Source organism: Rhipicephalus microplus, chromosome 1, assembly GCF_043290135.1.
Source record: "Rhipicephalus microplus isolate Deutch F79 chromosome 1, USDA_Rmic, whole genome shotgun sequence".
Classification (NCBI taxonomy): Eukaryota; Metazoa; Arthropoda; class Arachnida; order Ixodida; family Ixodidae; genus Rhipicephalus; species Rhipicephalus microplus.
In genome coordinates, this window is record NC_134700.1 from 230,205,388 (window position 1) to 230,223,436 (window position 18,049).

General features: G+C 46.6%; 1 protein-coding gene and 1 non-coding gene across 2 annotated transcripts in view; one reads left to right on the forward strand and one right to left on the reverse strand.

The window, feature by feature from the left end:
- LOC119159555 (neuronal acetylcholine receptor subunit alpha-10) overlaps positions 1-18,049 on the forward strand; it is a 149,617-nt gene that overhangs the window by 52,371 nt on the left and 79,197 nt on the right.
- TRNAP-CGG (transfer RNA proline (anticodon CGG)) lies at positions 4,058-4,129 on the reverse strand. The gene has a single exon. It is a non-coding gene; the product is annotated as a tRNA-Pro (tRNA).

The window sequence follows — 18,049 nt, forward strand, 5'->3', positions numbered from 1 at the left end:
GCCAAGCGAGTCATGTTACGTCGTGAAGCGAATAACAAAACGGCCGATCAGATGTTTGAGGCAGCGTCCATGCTGCATGCTTGGTACTTTTTTCATGTTTTTTTAATCCATGAAACATCAAATCAAATTACATTACCGCGCTCATTGACTGCCGTATTGTGGCGCTCGCACTCATGTTTCTATCCAAATCGGCTAGCAACTCTGATTTACCCGTTTCTCAACCTTAACGAATCAGCATGTCTGATTCAATTCTGCCTTATGACTGCGACCGCGAGGGCTTTTCTATGATTTCAGTCAGGAAATATTACCTCATGGTCACTCATGAAGCAACATTTTTTCAGTATAGCTGGCACGCTTGTATACATGTACGTGGTGTTTGCAGAAAATTGTATGATACCTGCAATGATATAGCAGGCGACAACCAGTCTACTGCATTTAATACTATACTTTTCCATGGTAGGGTGTCTGGTAGGCAATCACGTTATAAATTTCGTATGTCCACGAACTATAGAGAGACCAGCAATGAGGATCATCCTACGGGTGTGCTTAATGTTTTGACTACATTCAGACATGGAAGTTTAAGCATAGAATAGATGTAGTGAACGTCATCCACGATTGCGTAGTAGGTGCATCACATATGTAATAGGTATATATAGTTCAAATATAATGCACATACCGCGAAAAAGAGCGACAATTTTAGGCCTCAAAATAGACAAAACACCTCATCGACGGGGCACTGCGTGTGTTCTTTTTGTCCGTCAGCCTTGTTCCAGTGTTGCCTTTTTTTAATTCTTGCCTTCTTTATGTTTCTTTTTCTCTGTGTCTCACACTATAGGCTATCTATACTAAGTTTGTTCCTCTTGCAACTAGAAGTACTTAAGGGCGTATTCTGCGTTTTACCTCAGAAACGTTTGTTTACCATGGCAAGTAAAAAAATTGCCCGCAGCTTCCCTCGGGGGAACACTGAGGAGGATGCGGAGCATATAATTGGTTAACGGGGTGTTAAAGTGCGACTTACTTGGGTCGATGGCTAAATTGGTTAACGTGGTTGTGAAATGGGGTGTTAAATTGCGACTTACTTGGGTCGATGGCTAAATTGGTTAACGTGGTTGTAGGAGGGGGTGTTAAATGAGTGAACACGTACACACGTATGCGAAAGGGCGGCGCTGGTCGAAGGGACGTCGATCATTGTGTTTGTGGATTCGTTGGAATTCATTTCACCGCGACCTTGGACGTCGACGCGCCGTACAAACCAACCGACGAGCGGCAACTGAGCGAGCGAGCGCCGACCTTGAGTATATATACAGCACGACGGCGCATGCACTGTCAGCTGTTGAATGTTCTCGAAGCGCGACGCCACATGCGCGTCCACTGGAGAATCAGGAGAATTGTAGATGTCGAACGCGGTGTGTAGAGGAGGAAGGGTGCACAGATGGTGGAGGAGTGAAGCGCGCGCGGTGTGTAGAGGAGGAAGGGATGCACAGATGGTGGAAGAGTGGGCGACGGCGCGACGGCGCATGCGCGCGCGTCAGCTGTCGAATGTTCGAGAAGCGGTGTGGACGGCGCGGACGGCGCGGACGGCGCACTACAAGGCGCGAGTATAAGATGCTCCGCATCTAAAACGCGCTTGCTGTGTAAATGTTCAGTTTGTTACATTACCGGGACACTGATGCACGAATCACAGTACCGCCGAAGAGAACTCAATAATGCAGCATCGCGTCGATTCCTTCTTTTGATGTGCTCCTGGTGAGAGGAATGGAACTTCCGTGTTTGTCTTTCTTGCATCGGCGCGTCTGCGCGGATAACCATCCATCAACATCGAGTTCCGGATAGGACGGTACATAAACCATTGTGTGCACCCGGCAAACAAACGCCGGCGATTGTGCGTCGGAGTCGTTAGGTAGCTCCCCCAGCAGAGGCAACAATGCCAGAAAAATTATGGAAAGCTTTCGAACGCTATGAACGATGGTCGCCTGTTGTTTGTTGCACAGGCCTGCAGTTTGGTAGCATAAATACACAGGCACTCCATGATCCTTTCCCTATAAGACTTCCCTGAATTTAGGAGAAGCATAATAACGATTACGTATGGTTCTTCGGTGGCAAGTCATTTGTATTTTGCCCTATATTTATTGGATGCGGAGGCTTGGCAGTAATGAAGTAACTGCCATTAATGTATCTTGTTCTGTAATGTGCAATGTAACAAATATGTTAATAATAATATGTGGGGTTCTACTTCCGAAAACCAATAAATGCATATAAGAGACGAAAATAATTTCAGTAATGGGATGGTAGTTTAGTAACTTGGTGAATTTCTTGAATAATGTAATTGAGTAATCACACATTAGTTTCCTTATTCATTTACAGAGTTAAATGCATTACATCTGCTTTTGTAATGCCATAAAATATTGTGTAAAATCGTTCACTCCTTTTGTTCCCTTATTCCTCAATAATTTGAATCATTCCTGGGATTTTTTTTTGCACTTTGATTCTTTCTTCTTGTCTCTCCAACTTCTCCAATCGCACATTCCCTATCTGTTCACTCCTTTCTTCGTATCGACACTGCCATTGATGTGCCATCTGTCCTCTCCATTTGAATACACTTTATTGGGCAGTTCCCTTTACGCATTTTAATGGCTTTGGTGCTTGCAGCTATACGTGTAAAAGTATGCATACATGCTTTCGTTCAGTAAAATTTGTTCTTACGTTTGTAATTGGGTGAAGTTTATAAGTTGTTGCGACTCCGGGTCCTGCGGGTCTCAGTTTGGTAGCGGGCCCCCGTCCTAGGACCTATCGTCGAAGAAGTCAGTTGAGGCGCTCGTAAAAACGACAACAATTTATTTACATGGTTACTAACTGAGAATTTGGAAAGAGGTGATCAAGGGATCAAGTAGAAGTCAAGAACTGTCTAATGTTGAACCGTAGAGCTTTAGAACTTGAAAATATACAAGAGTCTTCCGTTTATGTAGCGCCGCGTTGCCAACGCTGGGCGCACTGTCCGCGGCTTCAGCCAATACGGCGCTCCATGGTCTAGGTGCTCCACCCACGAAGGAGAGGAAAGACACCACACAATGCATGTGGAGAGGGCATAGTACGCACGATGCCCAAATATGGTCGCCAAAGCACTGCAGGCACTGCGCCGTGCTCCCGACCGGGTTGCAGAAATTAGGCGCCCTTTCTCATCTTCTAACCACTACCAAAGCACTGCACCGACGTTTTCGCACACGTCACCAAGTTTCGCGCACGTCCGATGATTTTGGTTTCCAATATTCTTCTGGCAGCTGCGTGAGGTTCGAAAAACCGGCTGCCAATACACGTGTCAAATTTGCTTGACTGTTTGGGTATGACAATAACGTGGTGGGCCCGCATATCGTCAAAATATGCCATCCCATTCAGCTGATCCTACGGAGAAAGGGGGAAGGAGGAGTGGTCGACTAATCCCTCGTCGTCGAGGCGAGATCCCGCAAGGGCTGCAGCACATAGTGCATTATCCTTTTCTTCACCCCCACATACCATTCCTGGTTGTTTGCTAGAAGCTGTGGCTTAGCTGCGAATATCCTCGTTTGCCTGGAAAGCGTTGCATAGAGTCGAGCTCACAATGGCCTTTCTTGGCTCATGTGCCTTTGTTGCGCAGACCGGTCCTGGCCCCTTTTCACGTTTTGCTGACAGGAAACCAACCCGTCTTGAGAGCACACCCTCGCTTGGAATGCGCCGAAATATTTTCGTCCCTTTCACAAAGGCCGAAAAACTTCAATATTGATTACGGTCGTAACAAAGTATTTAGGTGAAATCTTTGGGCAGCCATGAAAAATTTGATATTATTATTATTATACAAGACGACACATATTAAACTTCTAGCCGACAGTCTAAGAAGAGGCACCGGTTGCTTGAACCTCTCGCCTATAGTGACAAATATACAAAATTTCCTGAGCCCTTCACTACGACGTCTCTCATAATCATCTGGTGGTTTCGGGACGTTAAACCTCACATATCAATCACTAGTGACAAAGACGTGAGCTCTCCTGTATTTAAAAAAAAAGAATAAGATTTAAAAAAATGAGGGCTCGTCCGGGATTTGAACCCGGGACCTCTCGCACCCGAAGCGAGAATCATACCCCTAGACCAACGAGCCGACATGCGCAGTGGCTGCTGTCACTCAAAGAAGAACCGAAATCTTTATCTGAACGTGTTATCTGAGAGGGGTCACACGACGCGGCGAGTGCAGTACCAGTTTTTTCTGGCTCTCCCTCGTCGTAGCCGTCGTCTTTCCTTGTTATCCGCAAAGCTGGGAAGTCGCACTGGCTGATAGAACGGCGTTGAGCTTCGCGGTGGAAACCAGCTATTCACTTTAGACGAAGGGTTGCGCCTGTACGGCAGCATGTAGAGCAACGTTCCTAATAGTCGATAAACGTTGCTGCAATAGAAGTTCTAGCTTTGCTAGTTCTGAAGGTCTGTACCAGGACAACAATCGGATAGAACTACGCAAGTTTTCAAGAACAATATAACGAAATTTGTTACAAAAAATGGACACGGTAAGGATCACGACCGGCTTTCCGGTCGTGGTAAAGATAAAGCCGGTCGTGGTAAGGATGAAAGGCAGAAGTGTGTGGGGGAAAGAAAAGTACGTCATACTGAGACATTCTGTTGCGACAATTAGTTGTCTCTCGTCTTCTGCAACCACATAAGAACTACAGCTTTCTTTTCTCCTTGAAAAAAAAAAGAAGCTATTCATTAGACCTATAGTCCTTAGCAATAGTTCTAAGCTCGCCACCATCGTCAGGTGATGTTACGCCGACGCAAGGTGCTCAGTGGCGAGCTTTGGACTAGGCGGAACCTACACGCTGTGATCATCGGTGCGTACCGGCTTAAAGCCGGTACGCACCGATGATCTCACCAGAGAATGATTGGCCACCCTGGTGCAGTATCTGGCCACCCCCTCCCGTAGGCATTTGTCAATTAACTCACGGCCCTCAGTCCCCACCAGCTGCGGAGCAACTGACCACGGCGGCGGTCAGATCTGCAAAGCAGCAGAGGGTGCTAGGAATCTCTGGATACGGACAGGCCACCATTGGAACTTGAACTTAGCAACGTTTAACGTTAGAACGTTATCTAGTGAAGGAAGTCTAGCTGTATTATTCGAGGAGCTAGAAGGCAATAAATGGGATATAATAGGGCTGAGTGAGGTTAGGAGGACAGATGAGGCCTATACTGTGCTACAGAATGGGCACGTCATTTGCTATCGGGGCTTGGCAGACAGAAGAGAACTGGGAGTAGGGTTCCTAATTCACAGAAACATAGCTGGCAACATAGAGGATTACTATAGCATTAATGAAAGGGTGGTAGGCATTGTAATTAAACTGAATAAAAGATACAAAATGAAGGTAGTACAGGCTTACGCGCCTACATCCAGCCATGATGACGCTTCTGTTGAAAGCTTCTATGAAGACGTGGAATCGGCAATGAGTAAGGTGAAAACACAGTATACTATAGTAATAGGTGACTTTAATGCAAAGGTAGGGAAGAAGCAGGCTGGAGACCAGGCAGTAGGAGATTATGGCATCGGCACTAGAAACGCCAGAGGAGAGCTACTAGTAGAATTCGCAGAACGCAATAATCTGCCTATTTTGAATACCTTCTACCGAAAACGAGAAAACCGCAAGTGGACATGGAGGAGCCCTAATGGCGTAAATAAGAACGAAATAGACTTTATAATGACTGCACACCCAGGAGTCGTGCAGGATGTGGAAGTGGTTGGCAAGGTAAGATGCAGTGACCATAGAATGGTACGGGCTCGAATCCGCCTAGACTTGAAGAAGGAACGACAGAAACTGATACGCAAGAAGCAAATCAATGAGCTAGCACTGAGAGGGAAAGTACAGGAATTCAGAGTGTCACTGCAGAACAGGTACTCTGCTCTTAGCGAGGAAACCAACATTAGCGTAGATACAATGAATGATAATCTGACGAGTATCATCACGGAGTGTGCAGTGGAAGTTGGAGGCAGGGTAGCTAGACAGGACACCGGCAAGCTTGCCCAGGAAACGAAGAACCTAATTAAGAAGCGTCAAATCATGAAAGTGTCAAGTACAACAGACAAAATAGAACTGGCAGAGCTTTCGAAGCTGATTAATAGACGTAAAGTATGCGATGTAAGAAGGTATAACATGGAGAGAATTGAGCACGCTCTGAAAAACGGAGGAAGCGTCAAAGCAGTGAAGAGGAAACTTGGGATAGGCAAAAGGCGGATGTATGCACTAAGGGACAAAGAAGGCAAATTAACTACCAATATGGATAGGATAGTTAAAATAGCGGAGGAGTTTTACAGAGATCTGTACAGTAGCCGAGACAACCCCGACCTTAATACTATAAGAACTAGCAGTAACCCAGACGACACCCCACCGGTAATGATAGAAGAAGTCAGAAAAGCTTTGGAGAGCATGCACAGAGGCAAAGCTGCTGGTGAGCATCAAGTAACATCAGATCTGCTGAAAGATGGAGGACAGATTGTGTTAGAAAAACTAGCCACTCTATTTACGAGGTGTCTCCTGACGGGAAAAGTACCAGAGTCTTGGAAGAACGCTAACATCATCTTAATACATAAGAAAGGAGATGACAAGGACTTGGAGAATTACAGGCCGATCAACTTGCTCTCTGTAGTATACAAGCTATTTACAAAGGTAATTGCTAGCAGAGTAAAGAAAACATTAGAATTCAATCAACCAAAGGAACAAGCAGGATTTAGAACAGGCTACTCAACAATTGACCACATTCATACTATCAATCAGGTAATAGAGAAATGCTCAGAGTATAACCAACCACTATACATAGCCTTCATAGATTACGAGAAGGCGTTTGATTCAGTAGAAATATCAGCCGTCATGCAGACACTGCGGAATCAGGGCGTAGATGAAATATATATAAACACTCTGGAAGAAATCTACAGGGGATCAACTGCTACCATAGTGCTTCATAAAAAAAGCAACAGAATACCAATAAAGAAGGGTGTAAGGCAGGGGGACACAATCTCCCCAATGCTATTCACTGCGTGCTTACAGGACGTTTTCAGAAGCCTAGAATGGGAACAGTTAGGGATAAGAGTTAATGGAGAGTACCTCAGTAACCTGCGCTTCGCCGATGACATTGCATTGCTGAGTAACTCAGGGGACGAATTGCAACTCATGATTACGGAGTTAGACAAGGAGAGCAGAAAGTTGGGTCTTAAACTTAGTCTGCAGAAAACGAAAGTAATGTACAACAACCTCGGAAAGGAGCAGCGCTTTGCGATAGGTAATAGTGCACTTGAAGTTGTAAAATACTATGTCTACTTAGGGCAGGTAATAACCGCAGAGCCTAACCACGAGATTGAAGTAACTAGAAGAATAAGAATGGGGTGGAGCACATTCGGCAGGCACTCTCAAATTATGACAAGTAGATTGCCACTGTCCCTCAAGAGGAAGGTATATAACAGCTGTATCTTGCCGGTACTTAGCTACGGAGCAGAAACCTGGAGACTCACAAAGAGGGTTCAACTTAAATTGAGGACGACGCAGCGAGCAATGGAAAGAAAAATGGTAGGTGTAACCTTAAGAGACAAGAAGAGAGCAGAGTGGATTAGGGGACAAACGGGAGTTAAGGATATCATAGCTGCAATAAAGAAGAGGAAATGGACATGGGCCGGGCATGTAGCGCGTAGACAGGATAACCGCTGGTCATTAAGGGTCACCAACTGGATTCCCAGAGAAGGGAAGCGGGGTAGGGGGAGACAGAAGGTTAGGTGGGCAGATGAGATTAAGAAGTTTGCGGGTATAAATTGGCAACAGCAAGCACAGGACCGGGTTAACTGGCGGAACATGGGAGAGGCCTTTGTCCTGCAGTGGACGTAGACAGGCTGATGATGATGATGATGACACGCTGTGACGTCGCTACTAGCACTTGAATAAGTTCACGGCAACTACTGCTGTTTAGAAACATAGAATAGGTCTATAGAAAAGTATATTATTAAGTGACATTATTCCGTGCCATGTCGGGATGACACTATACGGAGGTGACGTAACATTTATCGCTTGCATAGTTCATTTTGAGAGATGCTGTAAAAAGTGCACAATAATATGCGCTGAAGTTTTGAAAATATTCCGAGTGCAAACTCAGTATTGCCTCTACGCCCCGTATACAGTCCGGAAAATTTTAGTGGTATCGGCCAATTACAAAAAATGCCGAGGACATGAAAAAAAGCTAAATAAACCACACTGCGAATTCGTTAGTGTAAGCGGCTAATAAATATCATATATATAAAAGGAGAAAGCATTAATTGCGCTCGAAGCTATATTAAAAGTATTCATTTCCAATAAACACACCTGCGATGGTAGAGAAGGATTGTACTCTTCTATTAACCTCGATTCCAAATTACTCTTACGATTAGACAAAAAAAACTAATCAATTCTATGTTTTCATACTTTTTATCTAGCTTTATTTTTGCAATTTTCTCCGCCACTTAATATATCGTGGACCAAAACAGAGCCCCGTCGATGCACCCATCTCATCTTTTGTCGACAGAGCAAAACATTGTCGTACTTCCGCTTCCACTTCTACTTGTTTTTTTTTTGTTTTTGCATGTATAAGTACTTACTGCAGCACATAGTAACGTCACAGCGCTTTGGTCCACTGATCACTTTTGAAAATATTTACGAGGTTCTCGTTTAGCCGCAGATATTACGAGTCTTTGTTCTCGAGCCCCTTCATCGACCACTCCTTATTGTCTTTTTTTTGTTCACGACCTTCTGCTGTGCAACGGATAAGATTAGCAAGCACCAGACAAAATGAAAATAATGAGAGTCTTCGGAAAATTGTCCTCTCTGTTCTTTATCTAGAAATGTGCATATACTAGGCCTTGTAACCTTAACTGTTGGATACTACTTTCGATTACTTTTTCTCACATTTACGATAATTGAGATTTATAAATTAAGAATAAACGCCAACGTTTCGAAAATAAAATATTGGCATTTCCTAAGCCAAACTTCAAAAAAACATCTCAAATGCGCATGAGCACCATCCCCAAAATAGACACATCTTTTGTCACTATATTATATATATATATATATATATATATATAGTCACGTAGGTCCTCCATGAGTGGTCACAACGAGGTTTATTTCAACGTTTCGGCCTAGAGTCTGGTTTTCATCAGGATTCCTGATGAAGGCCAGACTCTAGGCCGAAATGTCGAAATAAACCACGTTGCGACCACTCACAGAGGATCTACTTGACTACTCGCAACGCTACGGCCACTCAACCACCATGCCTGCCTATATATATATAAGGGAAAAAAGTGTGTACCTAAGGGCTCGTTTTTTCCGTGTTTTCACACAATATTATGAGATCCAACAGACAATAATGCCAAGGAATGTATAGGGGAAGTTATTAGAACAAATGGAATGTAAATAAGAAGAAATAAAAGAGGGTGAAATATATATATATATATATATATATATATATATATATATATATATATATATATATATATATATATATATATTGTTACCACATGTGTAATTTAGGTATGTGCACCTGTGTAGCGGGGAACATGGTGGTAGCAGAAGAAGAGGACGTTCGGTTGGTGGCAAGAGCTCGCTGCTTCGCGTTCACTGCGGTATACCGTCGAGTCGACCGTTACGTCTGCTTCGAATAAACCCCTCGTAGGCGTAACAGAGTGGTGGAGGTGCGGGGTACGACACGTCGACGTACCACGGAGCCACAGCTGTTCGGAGTTAGCCGGAGCCGTCGTCTTGCCGGTCTGCCGCCGACAACAGTCGTCATGACCCAGAGCGAAGGTCAGGAATCAACCGCCTCGACTTCGCGCCAATCTACACTGACTACACCTCGGCATCACTACATGGAACCCCGCCCGTTCGCGGGAATGGCAGGAGAAGATGTGGACGCGTGGCTAACGCACTACAAAAGGGTGAGCCGGTACAATCACTGGAACTCTATCGATCAGCTGTAAAACGTCGCGCTGTTTCTCACGGACACTGCACTGATGTGGTATGAAAACCACGAAGAGTCCTTGACAACATGGGCTCTTTTTGCTCAAGAACTCAAGAAGTGTTTTGGTGACTCCGACTCAAAAAAGAAAAGCGCGGAGCGGACTCTTGCTGGAAGAGCCCAGACTCCTGGACAAACCTGCACTGCTTATATAGAGGACGTCCTTAAGCTTTGCAAGATTATAAACCCGCAGATGTCTGAAGAAGACAGGGTCGGACACCTATTGAAAGGCATAGCGGAAGACGTTTACAATTTTCTGATAGGCAGGGATGACCTCACCTCTGCCTCCGACGTCCAACGCCAATGCCGCACGTTTGAAAAATTGAAGACTCGTCGCATCGCCCCGAAATTTGGTAGGCTGGCAAATGTGACAACGGTTGCCAGCGTCGACGTGAGCCCGCCCACCGACCTTGCGGCTACTATTCGGGCAATTGTGCGTGAAGAGCTGCAGCGACAAGGTGGCAGGGTCGACGAAACCATTCCTTATCCACCTACCAATCCACCCTACTACACGGCCGCACCATCAGCTCCTTTGCCACCATCGGTATGTGTGGCAGACATCAGCGAAATTGGAAATCCGAGGCCACGTCGTGACTCATTCGCGGCCGACCAGCGATATGGCCAACGCCTTCGTCACGGCCCCACCACACAGAGGTGGGCAGCCCCCGCTCAGCAAGCTCGTCACCGACCCTTCACAACTGAGCGGTCTCAGCATTGGTTCAGCGAGCGTCCTCTACCAGTCTGCTACAACTGTGGCTTCGAAGGACACATTGCCAGGTATTGCAACTACCGGCAGCCGCCAAGGTACGACCGATCACCGAGATTTAACCGTTCTGGCCTTACCCGAGCACCGACATTCCCGGGAAGCGCGTCTTACGAGATCCCAGGACCGCTACGAAACGAATCTCCGGCCTCTGACCGCAGTGTGACACCACCACCTGCCCCTCGCGCCAACCGATCACCGTCTCCTCGGCGCCGCCACTCCTCGCCTCCTACGGAAAACTAGCCGGCGCGGCCGTTGGAGGTGAGGTCGCCGGACAGTCTTCGATTTCAACAGATATACCTTCGTTAGCTTCCATGCTTAGAAATAAGGTTCGAGTGCTTATCGATGGTGTACCGACGATGGCGTTGGTGGACACTGGTGCAAGCGTGTCAGTGATGAGTTTAGTTTTCACCCGCCTTCTTGGACGAAAGGTTATGTTTCGTTGGGACCGTCCTGATACGTTTCGTGGAGTGAGCGGAGAGGTGTTACAACCTGTTGGTGTCTGCACTGTGACTGTTAGTTTGGCATGCCAGAACTTTGTCGCGGAGTTTGCTGTTCTCCCTCATACTACGCACGACGTCATTCTGGGACTCGATTTCTTGAAGCTATGTGGTGCTACTGTTGATTGCCGCACAGGACAAATTACAGTAGATTCTGATATCCCAGTTTCGTTTATGGAAAACTCGCCCTCTCAAGAAAGTGCTCTTTGCGTGTCTGTGGACACAACTGTGCCGCCGTTGTCTGCAAAATGTGTCCCTGTTGCCTGTTCACCTGCAAGCGAGAAAACATTTGACGCAACTGTGGAGCCCGTGCATCTCAGTTGCATAAAGAAGACAGTTTTAATGCCCTACTGTACATTATCGGTTGCGCAAGGGCATACTGGTTTATGGGCGATTAACTGCTCTAATGAACCTACAGTGCTGCCGAAGGGTCTGAAACTTGCAGAGATATGTGAACACCAAGTATTGTCGCTTGCCACCCTCGCAGAAAGCAATGATTCCCCGGATAAGACCCGTTGCGATAATCTGCACGCCAGGCACACCACCATTATGGCTATGATTGATAAGTCACTCAGCACCAAGGAACGTAATGAACTGGCGAGTATTCTGCGCAAAAATGCCGGTATTTTTGATTTCGCACAGCATGATTCACCGTCATTCCCTGCTTCTCGTATAAAGCACCGAATCGACACGACATCTCACAGACCTCTCCGACAGAAACCATATCGTGTATCACCTTCCGAACGCGCAGTGATCAATGAACAGGTTTGCGAGATGCTCAAGCAAAATGTAATTCAAGAATCATGTAGTCCGTGGGCCGCTCCAGTAATTCTAATGAAGAAGAAAGATGGGACATGGCGATTTTGTGTTGACTACCGCCGTCTCAACGCCATCACTAAAAAAGACGTATACCCACTCCCGCGGATTGATGATGCTATCGACTGTCTATCATCGGCCTCTTACTTTTCATCTGTGGATCTGAGGTCAGGCTACTGGCAGATTCCAATGCACGAGGAAGACAAGGAGAAAACGGCATTTGTTACAACAGATGGACTATTTGAATTCAATGTGATGCCGTTCGGACTCTGCAACGCGCCCGCAACTTTTGAGCGATTTATGGACAAGATTCTACGTGGATTGAAGTGGGAAGTGTGTATGTGTTACTTGGACGACGTTGTAATTTTTGGGCGCACCTTTTGTGAGCACAACACACGCCTTGGTCTCGTACTGGACTGTCTAAGCAAAGCACGCTTGGTGCTGAACTCAAAGAAATGTCGTTTTGGAGAGCGCCAAACACTCGTCCTTGGACACTTAGTAAACAAAGAAGGCATAAGACCGGATCCCCCCAAGACGGCCGCAGTGGAGGCATTTAAGCAGCCAAGCTCGGTGAAAGAACTGCGAAGTTTTTTGGGGCTTTGTTCATACTTTCGCCGATTCATTCCTGGCTTTGCCAATATCGCATACCCGCTCACGTGTCTGCTTCAGAAAGGTGCGCAGTTTGACTGGACCCCGGAATGCGAGTCTGCTTTTTCGGAGTTGAAGTTTCTTTTGACGTCCCATCCGATTCTTCGCCACTTCAATCCTCTGGCTCCCACTGAGGTTCACACAGACGCCAGCGGTATTGGTGTAGGTGCTGTCCTGGTTCAACGCTTGGATAATCAAGAACACGTCGTAGCGTACGCCAGTCGCTCGCTCAACAAGTCCGAGCGTAACTACACTGTCACAGAGCAAGAATGCCTTGCAGTAGTCTTCGCAGTGCAGCGCTTCCGGTCCTACCTGTACGGACGCCCCTTTACCGTCGTGACAGACCATCATTCTCTCTGCTGGTTGGTCAACCTGCGTGACCCATCTGGTCGGCTGGCGCGCTGGGCACTTCGTCTGCAAGAATATGACTTCACGGTTTCCTATAAAAGCGGCCGACGTCACGCTGACGCATATTGTCTTTCGCGACTACCGCTTCCAACGATTGAATGTGACGCGCACACCTTCGATACCTACATTGCATCACTCGGCCACCCATTTCCCGATTACAAGACCTTTAAGGATGAGCAACAAAGGGACAGCACCGTACAACAGCTTCTTGCTACCAAACCAAAATCATCGCCTACGCGCTTCTGCATCCGAGACGGGCTAGTGTACAAAAAGAGCTACACCAACACCGGCTCACGATATCTTCTGGTTGTTCCGAAGAGTCTTCGCGTTTATGTTTTGCAGGCTATGCATGATGACCCAACATCCGGTCATCTAGGCACAGCGAAAACTCTGTGCCGTCTTCAAGAAAGATTTTACTGGCCCAAAATGCGCCAGACGACGGAACAATACGTGTCTAGCTGTAACGAGTGTCAACGTCATAAGCGCCCAACAAGTGCTCCTTTAGGGCGATTACATCCGGTGCCGCCCCCTAGAGCTCCATTCGAGCAAGTCGGGATTGACCTCCTTGGACCCTTTCCCCGGTCTTCTGATGGAAATCGCTGGATAGTCGTTTGCACCGACCATTTAACACGGTACTGCGAGACAGCTGCCATACCATCGGCAACTGCAGCCGATGTGTCTTCCTTCATGCTACGTTTTGTAATTCTTCGACATGGACCTCCCAAAATCGTAATCAGTGACCGTGGCCGACAATTCACAGCAGACGTGATGGAATAGATGCTTCGTGTCTGTGCTTCAAGGTTTCGGCACTCTACGCCATACCATCCCCAAACGAACGGTCTAACTGAACGAACGAACAGAACTCTCTCGAACATGCTGTCTATGTATGTTGCATCCGATCACAAGGACTGGGACAGTATTCTACCCTTTATCACATATGCATTCAACACCGCTCAGCATGAAACTACCGGCTACAGTCCTTTCTTTCTTTTATATGCTCGACCACCTCGTCATAACCTGAATACCATCTTCCCGTGTTTGGACCACCGTGATCCCTGCATATCCGAGATCATCTGTCGGGCAGAAGAAGCTAGACGCCTTGCTTATTTGCGCACTCTTGCTTCGCAAGATCGCTCGAAGGCACATTTTGACCGCCGACGCCGACACGTGACGTACAATCGCGGTGACCTAGTGTTGCTGTGGACACCAACTAGAAAACGCGGTTTGAGCGAGAAACTGCTAGCGCACTATGCGGGACCTTATCTTGTTGTAGACCGTATCAGTGATTTAGTTTACCGCATAGCGCGTCTGCATTCAAACGGCCGACGGTCTGCAAAAACTGAACTTGTCCATGTTGCACGTTTGAAGCGCTTTATTCCTCGAGAGACTGTTTGACTCGCCCAGTGGGCTTCGTCTGCGCGGAGGGAAGTGTTACCACATGTGTAATTTAGGTATGTGCACCTGTGTAGCGGGGAACATGGTGGTAGCAGAAGAAGAGGACGTTGGGTTGGTGGCAAGAGCTCGCTGCTTCGCGTTCACTGCGGTATACCGTCGAGTCGACCGTTACGTCTGCTTCGAATAAACCCCTCGTAGGCGTAACAATATATATATATATATATATATATATATATATATATATATATATATATATATATATATATATATATATATTGTGTGTGTGGGGGGTACAATATTTGCTATTCCGAAAACTTCATTGAAGTGAACAATTATATTATAGAACTCATTACCTTCCTAATTATTAGCTTTATGGACGCTGTTTATGTAGAAGAGTTGTAGGACGTGACAATTAATGACATACTATACATTTTCAAAACTCAGGAGACACCCACGGAACTTCAGCTTGATATAGCCAAAGTTCAACACCCAGAACGAGACCAAACCGACACTCAGCACACCGGACGAGCGGGAATTCCGTCTGTCCTGTTACGTTAAACCAGAATCTGAAGCAACAGTTTTTGAAAAAAAAGAAATGGGCGTCGCAGCATGAACGTGGTCAGGAAAAACGGCGAGCCATCTCAAATACCCAATTGGACCGCTCGTTATTTACGTTTGCTGCGTAGCACTTACCAGTTTCCTTGCTGAATGCTAAACTCAAAATAAGTGTAAAGAACTCATTCGCCTATCTGCGAGTACCACCGCAGGGGCTGCCGCCTAGTTTTTAGCTCTACAGAGGAGACAAATAAAAATTGAAAATGGCGCTTTGCTATATGGTGCAGCGTGAAAGAAACAGATTGGAAACAGTTAAGCATTACATGTGCCCTGCATTGCATTTGTAACTATTCACTATGTTGGAGGCAGGTCCCGTGCCGAAACGTTGGTAAAGCTTGTGTTTCCCATTATATATATATATATATATATATATATACATATATATATATATATATATATATATATATATATATATATATATATATATAAGAGAAAGAGGTGTATACCGAAGGGCTCGTTTTTTCGTGTTTTGACACAATATTAATGAAATCTAACAGACAATAATACCAAGGAGTGTATAGGGGAAGTTATTACAACAAATGGAATGTAAATAAAAAGAAAGAAAAGTGGGTGAAAACATAACCAGCCGTGAGCAGGAATCGAACATATGACCTTCGAATAACGCGTTCGATGCTCTAACCCCTGAGCTATCAAAGCGGCCTTCCCTCCGCCCATTTTTTGGGTTTATATGGGAATTTAGAAGTGGAAGTGTCAGTCAGCGCCCTCTGTAGCCTCTCTCTCTCTCTCTCTCTCTCTCTTTATAAATAAATATATATATATGTATATATATATATATATATATATAAATATATTGTCACGTGATCACAGAACGACCACAACGTCTGTTCACAGGAGCAGCACTGGACGTCAAGCCGAACCGAACGTTAGAGCACGAGCACACACCAACCGTCCTCTTCTTCTTTCACACCATGGCACATACTCGCATTGGCATGGCTAAACCTCGTTCCATGGCTGTGGCATTACCCCCCCTTCGAAAAAAAAGTACCACCCCGATGACCAATGCCGATTAAAAGTTAAAGTAGTCGCGTACACGCACAAAGACGCGTGAAGAAGCAGTGTCAGGTGGCTCGGGGGTAGTGTGGCTTCATCCGTGACACATGAACAATGTCGGTCTGCTTGGAACATCGAGATCGCTGAGCTGTGTCTTCAAGCAGAATTTCGTAGTTGACATCTGTGAGGCGCCGTAGTACTCTATAGGGACCGAAGTAGCGGTGAAGTAACTTTTCCGAGTGGCCCCTTTTGCGAACGGGGATCCACAGCCAGACCAGATCACCGGGTTGGTAAATGACATGGCGATGACGGGAGTTGTACCTCTGCGAGTCGATTCGTTGTTGTTTTCGGATCCGCTTGAGTGCAAGCTGGCGGGCCGCGTCAGCGAGCCGGAGAAAGTCGTTCGCATCAGTAGTAATATCGGTCGTGTCAGGCAACAGCATGGCATCAAGCATCGTAATTGCTTCTCGGCCGTGAAGCAACCGGAATGGAGTGAAACCCGTAGTCTCTTGAACCGCAGTGTTGTAAGCGAACGTTACGTATGGCAAAATTGCATCCCAGTTCTTGTGATTACGGTCGACGTACATAGATAGCATGTCAGCGAGCGTCTTGTTTAATCTCTCCGTCAGACCATTGGTTTGTGGATGGTATGCGGTTGTTTTGCGATGAGCTGTTCCACTAAGTCTCGTGACGTCTTGCATCAATTGGGCTGTAAAGGCTGTTCCACGGTCAGTGATAAGAACTGTTGGCGCTCCATGGCGGAGGACGATGTTGTTGATAAAAAAATACGCAACCTCATTGGCGGTGCCTCGTTGTAGGGCTTTCGTTTCGCAGTACCTTGTTAAATAGTCAGTAGCGACTACGATCCAGCGGTTGCCATCATGTGACTTCGTGAAGGGCCCAAGCAAGTCCATGCCGATTCGTTCAAACGGTTGTGACGGGGGTGCAACAGGCTGTAATAAACCAGCAGGGCGCACAGTTGGGGCTTTACGGCGCTGGCAATGATTGCATGTTTTAACGTAATGCTTGACATCCTGGGTGAGCTTTGGCCAGTAGTAGCCGAATCCGGGCAAGGGTGCGTGCGAATCCTAGGTGGCCGGAGGAAGGCTCGTTGTGGCAGGCAGATAAAATGTCAGCACGTAGCCCTGGTGGAACGACGAGGAGGTACTCAGTCGCATAAGGTTCGAAGTTCTTTTTGTAGACGATGTCGTTGCGGAGACAAAATGACCCTGAACGTGCAAATGCCGATGGTGGACTCGAGCTGCGACCTTGAAGGTATTTGATAAGTTGTTGGATCTCTGAATCCTTCCACTGTTGTTGGGCCAAGTCGGATTCACTGACTGCACAAAGAAAATGGCCATCGGTATCATCGTCCCTTGATGTCGTCGCGAGGGGTGCGCGCGAAAGGCAATCAGCATCAGTGTGCCTGCGGCCCGACTTGTAGACGACTGTAACCTCAAGTTCTTGAAGGCGTAAGCTCCACCTCGCGAGGCGCCCTGAAGGGTCCTTGAGATTGGCCAGCCAACAGAGGGCATGATGGTCCGTAACTACTCTGAATGGACGGCCATACAGATACGGTCGGAACTTTGTTATCGCCCAAATAACAGCAAGACATTCCTTCTCCGTGGTCGAGTAGTTAGATTCCGCAGATGACAAAATGCGGCTAGCATAAGCGATGGGACGTTCAGCGCCGTCTTGCCACTGGACGAGTACTGCACCAAGACCGATGTTGCTTGCGTCAGTGTGAAGTTCGGTGGTGGCATCTTCATCAAAGTGCCCTAGTAAGGGTTCACTCTGAAGGCACTGCTGAAGCTGGGAAAAAGCGGCTCTCTGCTCTGGACCCCACACAAAAGGAGTA